General features: G+C 34.5%; 1 protein-coding gene across 8 annotated transcripts in view; it reads right to left on the minus strand.

Annotated features, from left to right (window-relative positions):
• Positions 1 to 17,005, minus strand: part of LOC118745572 (putative nuclease HARBI1) — a 754,224-nt gene that overhangs the window by 313,149 nt on the left and 424,070 nt on the right. For 4 of the 8 annotated variants that reach the window (XR_004993651.1, XR_004993650.1, XR_004993645.1 and 1 more), the window contains exon 2: positions 2,004 to 2,159. The gene's annotated coding sequence lies outside the window, so the exon portion shown is untranslated. Of the gene's footprint in view, positions 1 to 1,140; positions 1,553 to 1,609; positions 1,808 to 1,879; positions 1,952 to 2,003; positions 2,160 to 17,005 lie in introns of all 8 variants that reach the window. The other 4 variants (XR_004993649.1, XR_004993644.1, XR_004993647.1 and 1 more) reach the window with 2 other exon arrangements.

The raw sequence follows: 17,005 nt of genomic DNA on the forward strand, positions 1-17,005 counted from the left end.
TGGTTGATTGGGAGAAATATAAATTGCCACAAATATATCTGTTCTCTATTGGTCCAAACTGCTTTCATAAGCAATTTAGAAAAGACATTAGTTGCATTCGACAAGTCAAAAATTTGTAATAGTTTTTCCAAATTTTTACTGGATGGCGTTCGATAACGACAAAATATCCAACACACAAAAATTGAGAGAGCAAGCGTTCATTTTGTACTGGCAAAATTTTAGTCAGCAAAAATTATCCAACACGAAAACATATGATCACAAAACATATGGTTGCAATTTTTGTAAACAAACAAAATTGCATTTTACGAGTTTTGGTATTTATATGCTTTTTGGCTGCCTGCTATGTGACTATATGATAGTGCCAACTAGTTTTTACTTCTAGAAATGTTCCTGGCGAACATTGAACGTTCACTTTCCTTTTTTCTTCCATGGAGGCAACATGAATTGTTTACAAATAAAACATAAACAAAGTCAGCTGGTGTGTCTTCTTCTTCCGGTTTTTGATTTTGATTGTTGGCTGGTGTTGGCTAATTTTGTTATCGAACGCAACTACTGATTCCAGTTTTTGTGCATTGAGTTCTATTTGTGGATAACTACCCAAGAATGATAGAATACAAGATTGCCCCTATTAGAGAGGATTTTTGAGAATAACTTTTGTGTGACGTCACACTGGTGCAATTGCAAGAGAGAAATGCCAAAACGTAAGCAAGAATGGAAGAAGAAGAAAAAATTTTGCAAGGAAAACGTAAACAAGTTGCACAAGTGTGACGTCATACAAACAATGATTCTGTCAAATTCACTGAGAGAGGAATAGCGGTACCGTGATTGGCGCAACCTCTATTTCTCTCAATCGTGATAACTACCCGTATACGAGCTCCATCATGTGTGTTATGATTTATTCTGCTCTCGTCATTAGGCTTCTAAATTGAATTACTAGGAATATTTAAAGCTTTCTCATTATCCACCCACGCCTCTAAAAGATTTAGAAAATTCGACGATGATGCTATTTTGTCTAATTGAAAATCCTGTACGTGAATGCGTAAACTTTAGCAATTAAAAAAAAAACAGTCTCAACCCTTAGCTTGCATTATAAAATCATATAATAATTTTTCAATTGTTTTAAGTCGATTAAGATGCAACCTTTGAAATTCAGCTAGCAACTCAGTTGTTGATGCTGTTGCTCTCCGACCATAATAAAATTTTCTATACTTTTATTTATTTATTTTTCTTTCGAAACGAGATGTAGCTCTTGAATCGATGATACTCATGATAATGTGACGTACAGGAGCTGTTGAGCGCATACGATCTCACCAAATGACCTCGTTAGCGCACGCGCAGAGACCAGAGGAAAATGGTCACTCTTTACCATTACGGTTTTATCAGGCTATCGAGAATGTCCTGCGATTTATTGGTACCACCAGTGGAGAAAGATTATGCTTTTGTATTGATGCCGCTGCTTTTGTTATGATTTGTTCGCCAGTTTTGGGAGAATCAGAGAATTCCAGCCATAAACGAGCACACAACACCAACTTTTATCAGCTTATTGGCCATTCTGCAAAAATCTTCGGACAATGTGGTCCATTTATGCTATATTACAGTACACACTTACAAAATGTTCCTCTCAGATGCAGTAGCGTAGGGCTGCCATAATCCTGAACCCATCGACCAGGACACTTATTCTCTATAAATACAGTTTCTTTGGTTCTGGCGTTGGATTATTTTGAAGTATTTTCTGATATTATAAGCAATGTAGTTTTGTGGCAAATCCGTAGAACTGAAGGATTGATGATGATGAAACTCTCAAATTCTGAACATAAAAAAACAAATTTCTCTTGACGGTGACGTAACTTGGAAAAATGGTCTTGAGTGCTTGCCTTACCATCATTAGCAAATTTCCACTTATCCTACAATGCGATCCATGATCAGTTTTGCCATTTGGTATATGCATAACCTAAGGATAATTTAGGTAGGCTGTCTGAAGTGAAGCCTTTCTAAAAACTTACCCAATAAAGACTGCATGCTTCCTAGAAGGGGGTTTCCTATGACTGTCAAAAAGTCCTTTTGGAAGAGATTTTAACTCCTGAAATTATCTACTGCGTAGTATGTGGGACCTCTCAGCCGTGTACCTGTTCAGGAACTTGCACTTTTTTGGCATTTACCTGAAAATACAAAATTAGTTTTTAACCAAATAAACTAAACAGAAATATGGTAAACCACCAGATATTGTTCAACATTTTGGAAAAAATGTTTCATTATCGACTACTAATGACAGAAGCTTAACCTCTTTTTTCAAGCAAAAATCTGCTAAAAATTAGATGGGTGTCTTCATTGACCTTCATTAAATAACCAGGACAATTTTAGTGTACACCAGGACATCAGGACAATTTGTTTAAATCTGGACAAATCCTGGAAAACCAGGACGTCTGGCAGCCCTACAGTAGCGGCCCAACTCGTGTCTCTAATGCAGAGCTGGAGTATATGGTCCTGCCCTAGGACATCGCAATGTTAATTGGACCACATTTTCATATGCATTTTGGTTAATTTTGGATACTCCTTGAACCTTAGGGATACCCTTTACGTGAGTGCATGGAGTACCTAGTCGCGTTTTTGCATTGTAGCTTAAGTAGGGATAAATCGATACAAGTAAATCCAAGTACATACTCGATATTTTTCTCAATTTACGAAGTATTTTTGTACTCGATACTTTTTACTGCGATCCAAGTAGGTTTCGAAAAAAAAGTACTCGTATCGGAAGCGCAAAACTTATTATGCTTCAGAACCTTCGTTGAAAAGCAACCCATTAGAGGAATTCGAAGATATGCGCAATAAATTTCCGTAGCTATATAAGCACGCCCGTCTATTCAGTGTTGCCGTTGTGCGACTAAAGGGGCAATTTGACCCTTTTTGAGCGCCAATACCCTTGAACCCGACTTTTTGAAAATTTGGATTTTTTGACCCTTTTCCAAAATTATGTGCGATCTTTGCCCCTTTTCAGATACTTTTTTTTTAGGAAATGTTAACATAACCATGCTATTAAAAAATATTTCCTCCTGTAAGTACGTAAAAATGCATCACTTAAAACTTTTAAGGGAAATGTAACTCTTCTCGATTTATGTGTATGTTTGCAACCTTGTTTTGTGAAAAGCTTGTCCCACTATTCTCTTATTAAATTTAACAATTAATTTACTTTAATTTTACTAGTAAAGAAAAGCACAAATAATACGGTGACCCTTTTTTCGTCAATGAACCCCTTTTTTCGACTTTCTGAAAATTTTCAACGTCAACACTGCGTCTATACATGGTTGTTGGGTCATCTGTCCCTTGCGGGAGGCTTTTCTCAAAAACAGAAACAACTATATTAAAATATCGAAACCAGTGTTGCCACTTTGTGAGTAATTCCTCAAAACGTGAGGAATTTCGGGTGCCCTTGAGTATTTTTTGAGGAATTTTCTCTCGATATATTTGCAGATAACAAATGCAGCCATGTTTTACTCAAGAGAGTTGTTAAATCGCTCTTAAAATTTTTTAACAAAAAGCTTTCCGAACTTTTATAAAGAGCAAAATACACCACATAAGTGGCTTGTCAAATATTCTTCAAACCTGCTTTTCCCATTTCGCCATACACCATGCAAACATAACTCGTTCAGGCAAAGAATTTTAATTTTCTTCCGGTTCACAATGTAAAAAGGTTTGGTTCTCTTCGATTTTTCTCTCTCACGTCCTCAGTCCGTTGCGAATGAAGCGATTTTATCATACACAGCGGAAGCGTTTTCATCAAATGTCAACATGGCGGCCAGAAAACAAAAAAAAATTTAATTTTTGTTCACATTTTCCTCAAACTTGTCACACCTTCAAACACCCCCATACACAACATAAATAGCTTTAAGGAAAGCGATATTACGCTTGGTTTGTCAAGCCGCTCGTGTGGTGTTTTCCGCTTTAAGCACATCTGCATTTGCTGCTAAATATTCAAAATGTTATCGATAATTTTTTTCATTCCATCGTTATATTTTCAACTTATTTTAAACTTGCAAAATCTTGGTAACGAATGGAGAGAACACGCATTGCTCGATCATAAGTATATTCATATTGATTCCTCGTTAGATCCAGAAAATTATAGGAATAGTTTTTTAATTAAAAGATTCTTCAGGTTCATATAAGTTTCCCAATAAAAAAAAATTATATCTGCATTACTAATATACCCTTTTCTAATGCTTCAGTAGAACGTATATTTAGTAGTGTAAAAATGTGTAGGACTGACTTAAGGACCAGATTGAGCACTGATATAGTTGCAGCAATATTATATACAAACCAAGGTATAAAAAATAACGGTGATATAGTATCTTACTTCGGTGATACTTTTTTTGAACCGCAAGAACAAATATACCAATTGAATTGGAGAATGTAATTAATTTTTGTACTAAGTACCTGTAAATAGTATACAGAACACAATATTCATATCTGTAATAAGAAAATTTTGAGTAATTTGTTCGGATTTTGAGGATTTTTCGTTTGTTTTTGAGGAATTTGGTAATTTTTTTGTGGCAACACTGCTCGAAACCGCCTTTCAGGACAACACTTGGAAAAGTTGATGTTTTTGGGAAATATAACATAAAAGGAGTTATTTTGTTAAACTCATTTTATATGAAAAAACTTTATCTATTAATCTTGTAAAAATGTATTCTATTGTTTTTTGATATCAAATACTAGTAATTGTTGTCTTAAATTTTTTTCTGAAAAATTATTAAAAGATAAATAGTCTTGTAAAAATTAATATTTTTGTGAAAAAACAATACAATTACTTTGAAAAATATGCAAAATCGTAGTCTATGTACAAGTACTCGATACCTTTCCGATACTGAGTAGGTATCGATACCTTGTTTGATACATGTACAAGTACTTATTTGAGTAATACCTTGATGGTATCGATTTATCTCTAAGCTTAAGACACGTACAAACATATACATTTGACCCGTCGCTTGAATTCTATGCGTTGACATATTTACGCATGTGGACTCTACCATGAACGAAAGACACAACATCACGCGGGAAGGAAAGAAAGAAGAAAGATATTTTCTAGCTGCTGGAATCTCGCCGCCATCTTTGTTGTAAGAAGTAAACAACGAAAAGAACGAAGAAAACCGCGAAATTGTTGAACGCATGAATAATCATTTTGATTGTGCAAATTCTTCTATAAATCATGTCGTTGTGTTAAATTATTCTTCACCTTATGTGTACACCCGTTGTCACAGCCGAAAATGAAGAAAATTGCAGTAAAAAGTCACCACCAAATTGTAAACAAACGGCTAATGTCAAAATCGTTATCTTTTTTCCTAAATGCGATTCTAACGGGCTACTCTCCTGCCTGCGTGATCTTGTATTTTTGGTTCATGGACTCTACGGTCGGTGTTATGCAGAAATTTTGTTTGGCAAACTGCGTGCAGTTGTTTTTGCAGCAAACTCGGAGAGAGCGAGTTCGGCGACTCTCACAGCAAACCAATTTTGTTTGGTCAAACTGCAGCAAATTCGGGGTTGTCATATACAAAAATTTTAGACAATTGTTGTTATACACCAAATTCTCATTTCGTGTTGGCAATAGCCATGAAAACCATAATGAACGTGCAACCCTGTGCCAAACTCGACATAACCACCTCCGAGCAAACTAAGCCGCCGCCATTTAATTTGGCAAACAAAAATTTGTCTGCATAACACCGACCTACGTCGGCACATAAACACACAAACGCGCATTGACTAGCAATGTTGCCAGGTTTTCGGCATGATAAAACGTCCGTCTTGGTTTGAAAAAACGTCATTTCCTACCCGAAAACGTCTTTTCCATGTATGCACACAGAATTGTTCTTATTAAACTTTTATTGTATACATATTGGGAAAATTTTAGTTTGGCATCCCCCGCGTACAAAAAAAAGGTGGCTATGGGGGGGTAGGGGGAGTTCTCCTGATTGCAAATATATATACTTTTAGCCGCAGAAGGCTTATAGTTTTTAAGTTATTTGTTGTTAAAGTTTGTAAATTGAACTAACCTCTCGGCGCTATTTCACACAATAAACACTATATTTATGTAGACACTTTGGCAAAATAGTTGCATTAAAACCCCGCACAATGAAATGTAAACATACTTTTTACATTTATGATGTATTTTTAGTAAATTAAGTAAGTTTTAATAATTATCACGCACTTATATATGTATACGCACATTGTGAATACAGAACCGTTGATTCAACCATGGTTTCACACTGACATTAGAAGAGTGCAGCCACATCTAAGAAAATAACAATTAGGGGATTCACAAGACGTGTTAACCGTCGCAAAATCTTAAGGTTAACATCTTTTTTAATTAAAATGGTTTTAGGGGATTTCTAACTAAACCGAAATTCTTTTAAACTGATAAAGAATATATAATTAGCCAACCCCCCAACCATTTTAACCGCTATTTTACATAAACAAGTGTTAAGCTTAAGATTTTACGACGGTTAACACGTCTTGTGAATCCCCTAAATAAAAGAGAATAGTTTTTATCGTACCCATTTTCCTGCTCAGCGTTGAATTAGTAGTAAAGGAGGGTATGGGGTTAAATACCCCCAATAAAAAAAAGCTGACAAGCGCCGCAGGCGAAAATTTTTAATAAAAAATCGCGCGATTTTTTATTAAAAATTTTCATTATTTATCAAGTATTGAATTTTATGGAAAAAGCGCCGCAGGCGAAAATTTGTAATAAAAAATCGCGCGGTTTTTTATTAAAAATTTTCATTATTTATCGAAGTACTGATTTTTATGGAAAAAGCGCCGCAGGCGAAAATTTTTAATAAAAAATCGCGCGATTTTTTATTAAAAATTTTCATTATTTATCAAATTAACGATGTACGTTTTCTACATTTGTGTAATTTGAACTACAATAACACCAGTAAATATTACTTCCACCCGAAAAAAATAATACCGTTATGATCAGGAGTAAGATCCCTATCGATCCTAATATTATTATTTTTAATAAGAGCAATATATGTACACTTATACCTCCTAATTATACGCACTTATTTGTGTATTTTTTTAACGTATGGTAGCATACATTTTGTGTTACTGTCAGCCATTGTTATTTCTGCTTGTTTGTGAAATGTGCAAACGTTTGTGAAGACATTTATAAACGCGTTTTACTTAATTAATTAATTAAGAAAAATTTTCATTTTTTATGGAAGTATTGATTTTTATGGAAAAAGCGCCGCAGTCGAAAATTTTTAATAAAAAATCGCGCGAGCCATGTTATATCTGCTTGTTTGTGAAATGTGCAAACGTTTGTGAAGACATTTATAAACGCGTTTTACTTAATTAATTAATTAAGAATTGTATATTAAAGTGGAAATCTCAGGCCGGGGTTTTAATGCAACTATTTTGCCGAAGTGTGCACATAAATAAAGTGTTTATTGTGTGAAATAGCGCCGAGAGGTTAGTTCAATTTACAAACTTTAACAACAATTAACTTAAAAACTAGAAGCCTGCTGCGGCTAAAAGTATATATATTCGCAATCAGGAGAACTCCCTCTATCGTTCCATAGCTACCTTAACCCTCAAACCGGCAACTTTGAAATAGTGATCAGAAATGGTTGGGAATTTTTTGCTGGCATAACTTGAGCATGATAAACTTAATGTCGTCATCTATATACCATTTTGTCACTTCGTTTGACTTCCAGGTGAGATAAAAGAAACAGTGCCTCCAGGCACTCTTATCGGTTAAAGCAAAAAATAGGAACAGATAGAAATTTCATTAAGTACCAGCGGTTTTATTCCAAAAAGTTTAGCAGAGCAATGGAATCTAGAAAAATGTGTTACTTTTTTTGTGTGCTATTCCAAAAAGCATTCTTTTTTTCCGCATATCAAATAAATATAAATTTCAAACTTCGCAAATACATTGAGTTTGCGACTTTTTACAAAATTTGCATCGTTTTTGCCACTTTCTCGAGCCACTTAGGAAGTTGATAGTTACCATTGAAACGAACGCCATCAACGCGATATACAGATTTTCTGCCAACACTCAGAGCAGCAGGTTGCGATTCATCTTGTGGAGTAGAAGGTTGACTCGTTGAAGATGGGCCACTAACCGAACGCGTCTGAGTGTAGCTCACAAGACCAGCAGCGATCTGTTCTCGGAATTTAGGTATCAATGAAATGATAAAAACGGCGGTCATTGCGTCCATCCCCATCTCGGAACGACGGGAATCTTTTTATGACTTCAAACCGTTTCAATGACATCGTTTTGCGAATGGGTTCGAATGCATTCTTGATCAACTAGATCTCTAAATTCAGGGAGCAATGTACCGACATGTATAAATGAATCGGCATTCATGTACTGGCAGATATCATCGACATTCACATTGAATCTTAAGTTTATATCCTGAATTAGTTAGAGCATACCGGTTCGTCTCTTGAACAATCATTTTAATTATTTCTTTAGGGAAAACTATAGAAATAATTGCGACGGTCTCGAGACCGCTTTTATGTGCTCAGGTAAGCCAAGAAATGCCACCTCATTTATATGAAGTTTAAGGTTTGTTTTGCGCCAGATAACTTTGCTGAGCTCAGCGGAATCTCTGTTAATTAATTCAATGAAGGCAATAAAAAATGCAGACGATCAGTACGTAAAATCAATTTTCCAAATATGTGAGAGAATCTCTTAATAATAATAATAATAATAGATTGGCGCTTTCACATATGTTAGTGTTTGGCCGAGCTTCTCCTCCGGTTTGTGGCGTGCGCCTTGATGTTGTCACACAAAGCGGAGGGACCTACAGTTTTACGCCGACCCCGAACGGCGATTGTATTTTTATGAGAAGCTGTTTTTCATGGAAGAAATACACTCGGAGGTTTGCCATTGCCTGCAGAGGGACGACCGCTGTTAAGAAAAAACCTTTTTTCTACATTTTTTTGCGATGTTGCTTTGACCAGGGTTTGAACCCAGGCACTGCGGAGTGGAAGCGCGCACTGCTTACCACTACACCACAGCGGCCGACTCTTACTTCCAATCAAATCACCATTGGTTGGTACAACTGCTGGACCGGTAGCTTCTGCTACACTACTCGTCTCCACAGAATCCATAAATTCAAGAATTTCTTCGCCTGATAACTTCGGCAATTTCTCACACGACATCATGGGACGATTTTCACATATTGTTATTTAGACACTTTATGAAAAACAGGTGAAAAATCTATAAAAAGTATTTACCTTACCGGTAAAAAGCACCATAACTAAAACGCAATAGAAATAACATATGCGACGCGTAAAAAAAATCGCGCCGAACGCCAAGAGTGCCTTGAGGCACACTTAGGTTTTTTGTTATAGAACATAAAATCCAACTATTTTCAACACCGTAGATATAAAATCGTGAAGCTTATGGCTAACACTTTACGGCAATAAAATTCTTGAGTTAAAAGAACGTCTCCAAAATAAAAATTTTTGATGCTGAAAATCAGAAATTTTTTAATACGAAAACACGAACTTCTTCTCCACCTACTCGCAAACACCGGATTACAGAGCGCAAACGGCCCGTCGGATTATATTCTAATTTGAGAAAGAAATGTCATAAAAAATATGATCAAGAGCGTTGATCTCACTTGTGTAATGAAACATTACATATTCATATGCAAAAGGTGATTTTTGTGATCCTTGCCTTGAGGCACTCTTACCGGTTAGAGGGTTAATGCGGAACTCCGGGGATGCCAAACTAAATTGCAGCCTACATATTTACGTAAGGTGTGTTAAAATTTCATTTCGACAGAGCACATTTAAAATTCATTAGTGGTATTCACCAAAGTGAGCATGTGGCCTGGCACTCTGGAAAAACAGCAGATGAGCTCAATCAACCACTGTTGACAACAATTTGGTGAATACCACTATTGTAAACTGGTTTGAGATCGTTAATATAAAAATCATTTTATACATACATACACTTGTGATCAGCTGATTAAGTCATCAACATTTTGAACGATTTTGGCTGTTTTTCTTTTGTTTATTGTTTTTTCTTAAAAACCGAGCTTATTATATAACTAACACAATATAAATCCACATTTCAAACTTTGTGTAAAAATTATAAAAATCCGCAAAGTTTCAGCTAGATTTTCAAGTTTTTATTCAGATTTTTTTAAAATTTTTTTGTTTAGTATGCAATTTGATAATGTGCAAGTTTTAAGTTGCTAAAGAATCGCGTTGATTTTTAATATTTTTTTTCTTGTAGACATTTGGTTAGATGGTCGGTTGTCGAAAATGCTAAATTACGTTCTGCTAAGAAGGAACATAGTGCTTTTGCGAGCGTGCGTGTTGCAATAGATCAGCTCTTCCTGATTTGGCTTTTAATATGCAATTGCAAACATTGTTATAAGTCTTGTAACCTCAAGTGTTTGCACAACCAGCCTTTGAACGCGGGATCCTTAGTCCAAGAATCAAAAAAAATGCGCGTACGCTTGGTTTGCATCATATTTAAGTCATATGTGTCCCAAAGAATAAATATCTTTTGAGGCACCTGCTGCAAAAAACAAAGCTTGTAAAGATTTAGTAAGAAAATAATTCAAAATCAGTTCTACTTACAAGATTTAGCAACAAATTTGGCGAAAGTGTGAGTGTAAGTACTTATTCTACAAGCAATATACATTGAATATATTGCCCAATAAACATTGGGCTTGGTTAACAATTCGAAAATGATTGGAAAATTAACTTTTTTCAAGTCTCACCTTCGATAACGATTAGTTTGACTTCGAGACTTCCCTGGAATTCTATGAGCATACACACATACAAATGCTTTTTGATTTGCTGTTGTCACGTTTTTCGTTTCAAATCACTCCCGCCGCTAAAGAAGTTTTCACTTCAATAATTTGCATTCTGCTTTGCAGTCTGGGTTTAGACCAAGATCTATACATAGAAGGTCGCGCATTGCGTGAAATAAAAATAAAAAATCATGCCGAAAAAGCCATACAACTTGATTTTTCACAGCGGCCAATTTTTGCGAAATTTTTATTTAAACTCGCTATATCTCAGACGTTTATGATTCGATTGTCTTGAAATTTGTACACAATAAACTAGATTCTATTCTGAAGAAGATGAGTCTAACAGCACTTTTTGTTGCTTACTAAGTGACTAGTAAAAAAACTTATATTAAAAAAAAAATTAATTTTATTGCGTTCCAAACCAGAGAAAAATTGTGAATGAAAGTTTTAAAAAAATTAACAAAGAAATAAACTTTCAGAAAAGTATTCTTAGATTAAAAATTGTAAAACAAGTGGAGGTTCCACAATATGCATACATATGTAGGTATGTAGAGTTTTAAATAGTTATATTACACTGATAAATTCATGAATTTCAACATTTCACTTAATATTACTTGTACAAGTGCCCAGTAAAACTATTTGTCATCTAGGGGCGAGCGCCCGCTCGTGGGTGTCATCATAATATTGTTATAACTTTAGAACTACTTGTTGTCTAAACCTGAAAATTTTCCCAAAAATGTCCGTATATATTTGTCTTTATGCTGCATTAAAACAAAACAAAAATTTTAAACTTCACACAACTTTTGCATTTGTAAAAACCTCCCTAATTTTTATAAAAATGTTAAAATATCCGCCATTTTGTTTTAAATAAGTATTAAGAAGTGCAGTTAGACTCATCTTCTTTAGAATAAAATCTTGTTTATTGTGTACAAATTGCAAATCAATCGATACACAAACGTCTGAGATATAGCGAGTTTAAATGAAAATTTCGCAAAAATTTCCCGCAGTGGAAAATCCGGTTTTGTGGCTTTTTCGACATGAAGGCATGAGTAAAAATTTGGTTAAAATTAACTGTAAATGTATTTTTGAATAAGTTATCGATTGCAATTGGTTTGAAATCGCTTCACTTTACTTCAATTTTATGTTTTTTTTTACGCTGTGTTGTTTCCGCGGTTTGTTGTTTCCGCTGCTTGTTGTTTTCGCTATTGTTGTCGCCCATAGTTCGATAAAAATTTTGTCTAGCTATCTTAAGGGCACAGTTCAAGGAGTTAAATGTAAGAATATTTCTTCTCAGTTTAAAGCTATCAAAGCAGATGTCCCTCAGGGATCAATCCTTGGTCCTCTATTATTTAGTATGTTTGTAAATTATATATTTTCGGTGTGCAAATATGTTAATGTCCATGTGTATGCTGATGATATTCAGCTATACCTTTCGAATCATATAGGTCTCGTCGAGGATTTATGTTATAAGGTTAATAGTGATCTGTCCGGTATCTCGCGTTGTCCGCAGAGGAATCTTTTATGTTTAAATGCTGCTAAGTCGTAAGTCATGCCTATATGTAAAAGTGTAATCGACCCTATTAGAGATGGGCAAAAGACGTGATTTTCTACGTTACACGTCGTGTCACGCTTTCACGTGACGTAAATTTGTAAATATATACAGAATATGAAAAAAATGTCCCTTAAAAAATATTATAAAAACCTTCGCCAGTTTGTTTCGCACCCCACTTAAGGGTTTATATTTAATCTATAAAGCAGAGGGAAAGTTGCGCCCAGGATCGTGTTGCACGCTGAGTTTCCAGCTCCACTTAAAGAAGATAAACCCCCTCCTGCACAGTGGTTCAAAACCGGCATTTAGTGTTCGTAATTCACTGGAGCCTTCATTTTTCACTTAATTTGATTACTTCTTATTTGCCAGAGACTAGTTGAGCCTGATTTTTGAATTCTTATTTGATTATATAACATATTTTTGTACAAAATGCAGAAAAAGTAGCAATTTTGAAGAAAATTTATTCTCCTGTTCCAGTTAATAAATGTTACATAACAAAAACTAATTGAAAACAATTGTATGGTTCGCCCAAAACAAAAAAATTACACAAAAAAAATTTTGAAATGTTATAAAAAAATTTTCACCAAAATAAAATTTTTTTTTTTGTTTTTAGTAAAAAAGTGGTTGCAAAATAAAGGCTCCGGTGAATTATGACCATTAAATTTCAATTTTGAACCACTGTGTGCTGGCTTCGTCATGCAGTATGAATTATGGTAAATCCGTTTTGGTAGCAAAGGATGGCGAAGTTTTGGCTTAATTTTTCGCTACAGCGGGGAAACTTGTACAATTAAATAATATAATTAACTGGTAAATGTTTGATTTAAATTACGATATGGGTAAGGCAATTTGTATGTACATATGTATTCCCAAATCATTTTGAAAAAAATGTCCTTTATTTTACGTTGGTTAATATGGTCACCGTATGCATGACTGAAATTTATATGTGCGTGAGTTAGATTTTCGTCAATGTATGTACAGTGGCGGTCAAAAATGGATGAATGGTGTTCAGTTTTTAATATTTGCAATGTTTTTCAAGCTACAATTTTTTTGATATTTTTTATAAAAATATGGTTCAAGCTTTAACAAAAATCACACTTTCAAACTTTATACAGAACTTAGAAAAATTACAAAATTTTTTAACTATATTTCGAGCTTCTTAACCAGAATTTTTAGAATTTTTTCGGGTATGCAACAACCTTATAAAATTCTAGTAAAATGAGTGCAAGTTTGAGCGCCTATAAAATCGCTTTGATTTTTAATAAAGTTTTTTTTTTTGCTTTTTTCCATATAAACATGAATTTCTTGTGGAAGAATATGAATGGATAGATGCTTCAAAAAAGCTTGTAGGCTGATTTAAACATAACGAACTCAATAACAAACTATCAAAGTCTTTAAATCAACAAGTTAAGACACGGTTATTTATAATGCTGTCCAGCATTCACGAAATGCGGCAAGCAGTTCAACAATTATTAATAGAAATAAATGAGCTTCATAAACTATCTAGAGTAAATTAAAATTTATTGGAAAAATTGTTAGAATTTCTGGCCTCTTTCAAGATGTGTTCTGAAAATTTGAGCGCGGATTTAAATCCAACCATACCTGAGCACGTTGTGTGGTGCAAAAAACTACAAAAGCATTGTTAGGCGAATGCATCTGATTCTGAAGTCATTATCGATTTGAAGAAAAACGCAGGTGTTGCTTTAAATAAAACATTCCAACCAAGTTCAGTGCAATTTCGGAGATTGTTTCTAAATCCTCCGTTTAAAAAGTTACAGTTTTTATCTGCAGAACAGCGCGAACATATAATAGGGACAGTAAAGGCGATGCTTGAAGATTACTTCGGTAAAAATGTACTTAAACAAATGAGCGCTCGCCCTCAGCACGATTTCCAAATTCTGCATGATGACATTCCTTCTACCTCGAAAAGGGAAAAAACCCGTGCAACTTTTGACAAATTTAGGACCATTTTCTCTAGTAACCTGTAACTTTAAAGCTCACTTTATATTTAAAGGTTGCATTAAAATTTATGATTGTGTCTAAAGTAAAGCATTTTATTATCGGTTTTGAATTGGTTTACAACCTAGAAACATACATACGTTAAAACCCGATAATAGAAATGCTTAACTTTAGACATAGCTTTATTTTTAATCCAACCTTTAAATATAAATTGAGCTTAAAAGTTAAAGGTTACTTCAGAAAACGGCCCTTAAAGATGCAATAAATGAATCTGCAGAAACAGTTTTTGAAAAAAATTAATACGGAAATACAGATATATTTGAAAAAATTGGAAAACAAAAGTTGTGACGATGTTTTAAAATATTGGGAGAAAGCTAAAGATTTACCACTTCTTAAAAGTCTTTCAAGGCAAATTTTAAACATACCAGCTAGCTCAGAAACTAGTGAAAGAGTTTTTTCTGTGTCAGGTAGAATTCTGGAAGAATGAATATTGATACCAATTCATTTTTATACTTGTATTAGATACATAAGTATATCTGAAATTTGTTAAAATAATAATAGTGCCTTCAGCCTTTGCTAGGCGTTTGGCCAAGCTTTTGTAATAATACTTGTGTGATTAAAGCCTATTTGTATGAAATGCTATTTATATAAATAAAGTTTCAATTTGAAACAAGTAAGAAAGTCTAAGTTCGGGCGGAGCCGAACATTAAATACCCGGCGCACGTATTAAATATATGTTTTTCACCTTACCGAAAGCTACCGCTACATGGTAAGCCGGGCCGCATCAATTTTTAGTAAATTAGAGTCCTTAGATTTCGAAATTTTGAAGTTTCAAGCAGTTCTGAAATTTACCGTTATATGTAAAGCGGCCTCAATTTTAGTCCGCTTTCAATATTTTCAACGTTTTGCTTTTATGTGGCAAGCACAATAACCATACCGAGTTTGGTACAAATTGGTAGAACGGTTACCGAGATAAATATATGTGATCATAAGTGGGCGGTGCCACGCCCATTTTCCAAAATTTTACCACAAACGTATTTCTTGGTTAAGAATTGTTGCAAGCATCAATTTTGAATACATTAGCTTTATTATTTACTGATTTATCGAAGATTTTGTATTTCTCTAAATTACCGTTATATGGGATGTGGGCGTGGTTATTGTCCGATTTTAAAAATTTTCGGCCATTTGGTATGCTGTGCGAAGGCCAACAACTGTGCCAAGTTTGGAAGAAATTGGTGCTGCGGTTACCAAGATATACACATGTAACCATTGTAAATATTAATTTTGAGTGAATAATCTCCAGTAGTTACTAAAATATCGCAGTTTTCGTATTTATAAAAATTACTGTTATATGGGAAGTGGGCGTGGTTACAGTCCGATTTCGCCCATTTTCAATACCAACCTACCTTGGATAAATGGAAACCTACATACAAAATTTCGTTGAGATATCTCAATTTGACATTTACAATAAGTTTAAGACGAAAAATAAGAATATTGTAAATTTTCGGAAAATGGGCGTAGCCACGCCCACTTATGGTTACATGTTTTTATCTTAGTAACCGCTGCACCAATTTCTTCCACACTTGGCACAGTTGTTGGTCTTCGCATAACATACCAAATGGCCGAAAATTTTTAAAATCGGACAATAACCACGCCCACATCCCATATAACGGCAATTTAGAGAAATACAAAATCTTCGATAAATCAGTAAATATTAAAGCTAATCTATTCAAAATTGATGCTTGCAACAACTCTTAACCAAGAAATACGTTTGTGGTAAAATTTTGGAAAATGGGCGTGGCACCGCCCACTTATGATCACATATATGTATCTCGGTAACCGTTCTACCAATTTGTACCAAACTCGGTATGGTTATTGTGCTTGCCACATAAAAGCAAACGTTGAAAATTATTGAAAGTGGACTAAAATTGAGGCCGCTTTTCATATAACGGTAAATTTCAGAACTGCTTGAAACTTCAAAATTTCGAAATCTAAGGACGCTAATTTATTTAAAATTTATACACCCCGGCTTATCATGTAGCGGTAGCTTTCGGAAAGGTGGAAAACATTTATTTAATACATGCGCCGGGTATTTAATGTTCGGCTCCGCCCGAGCTTAGACTTTCTTACTTGTTTTGTATAAATTGTTAGAGTGGAAAGTCCCGCAATATTTGTATGAAAAGCTTCAACTAACCAAACCGCACAGACATAACAGCTTGGTTGTTCCTAAATATAATTCGCTTACATCCAGTCGACTGTTTTTCATTAGTGCTGTAAGACTGTGGAACTCGCTTCCAGAAAGTGTTGAAGCTAGACTGAATAGGAGCAACTTCAAAAAGTTAATATTTCAATACTTCAGTGGCCTTAATCTTGGTGTGTACCTTTTTCCTTTTCCTTTTTCTTTTCTACTTCTACTTATTCTCTTACATTATCCATCTCCTCTTTAATCATTCACATTTGCTGTATTAGTATTAAGTTTACATTAAGAACTCATATATAGGGATGCAAAAAAAACATCGTTGCATCGGAAACATCGATGTTTGCTATTCGAAGTATCAAATAAAAGCGATGCTTTGGACCTTCCGATATATCGATCTATTTTTTTTTCGATGCATCGACTTTTGTGTGCAATGTACACTGTACCAAGGCGAATTTATACAAGGTGGTGTAATGCCCGTGTGATACTACGTTTTTTTCTTGTATTTCGATTGTATTTTACACTGTACTTTGAAAG

The sequence above is a fragment of the Rhagoletis pomonella genome, unplaced genomic scaffold, assembly GCF_013731165.1.
Source record: "Rhagoletis pomonella isolate Grant_MI unplaced genomic scaffold, Rhpom_1.0 Rhpom_scaffold_00009, whole genome shotgun sequence".
NCBI lineage: Eukaryota > Metazoa > Arthropoda > Insecta > Diptera > Tephritidae > Rhagoletis > Rhagoletis pomonella.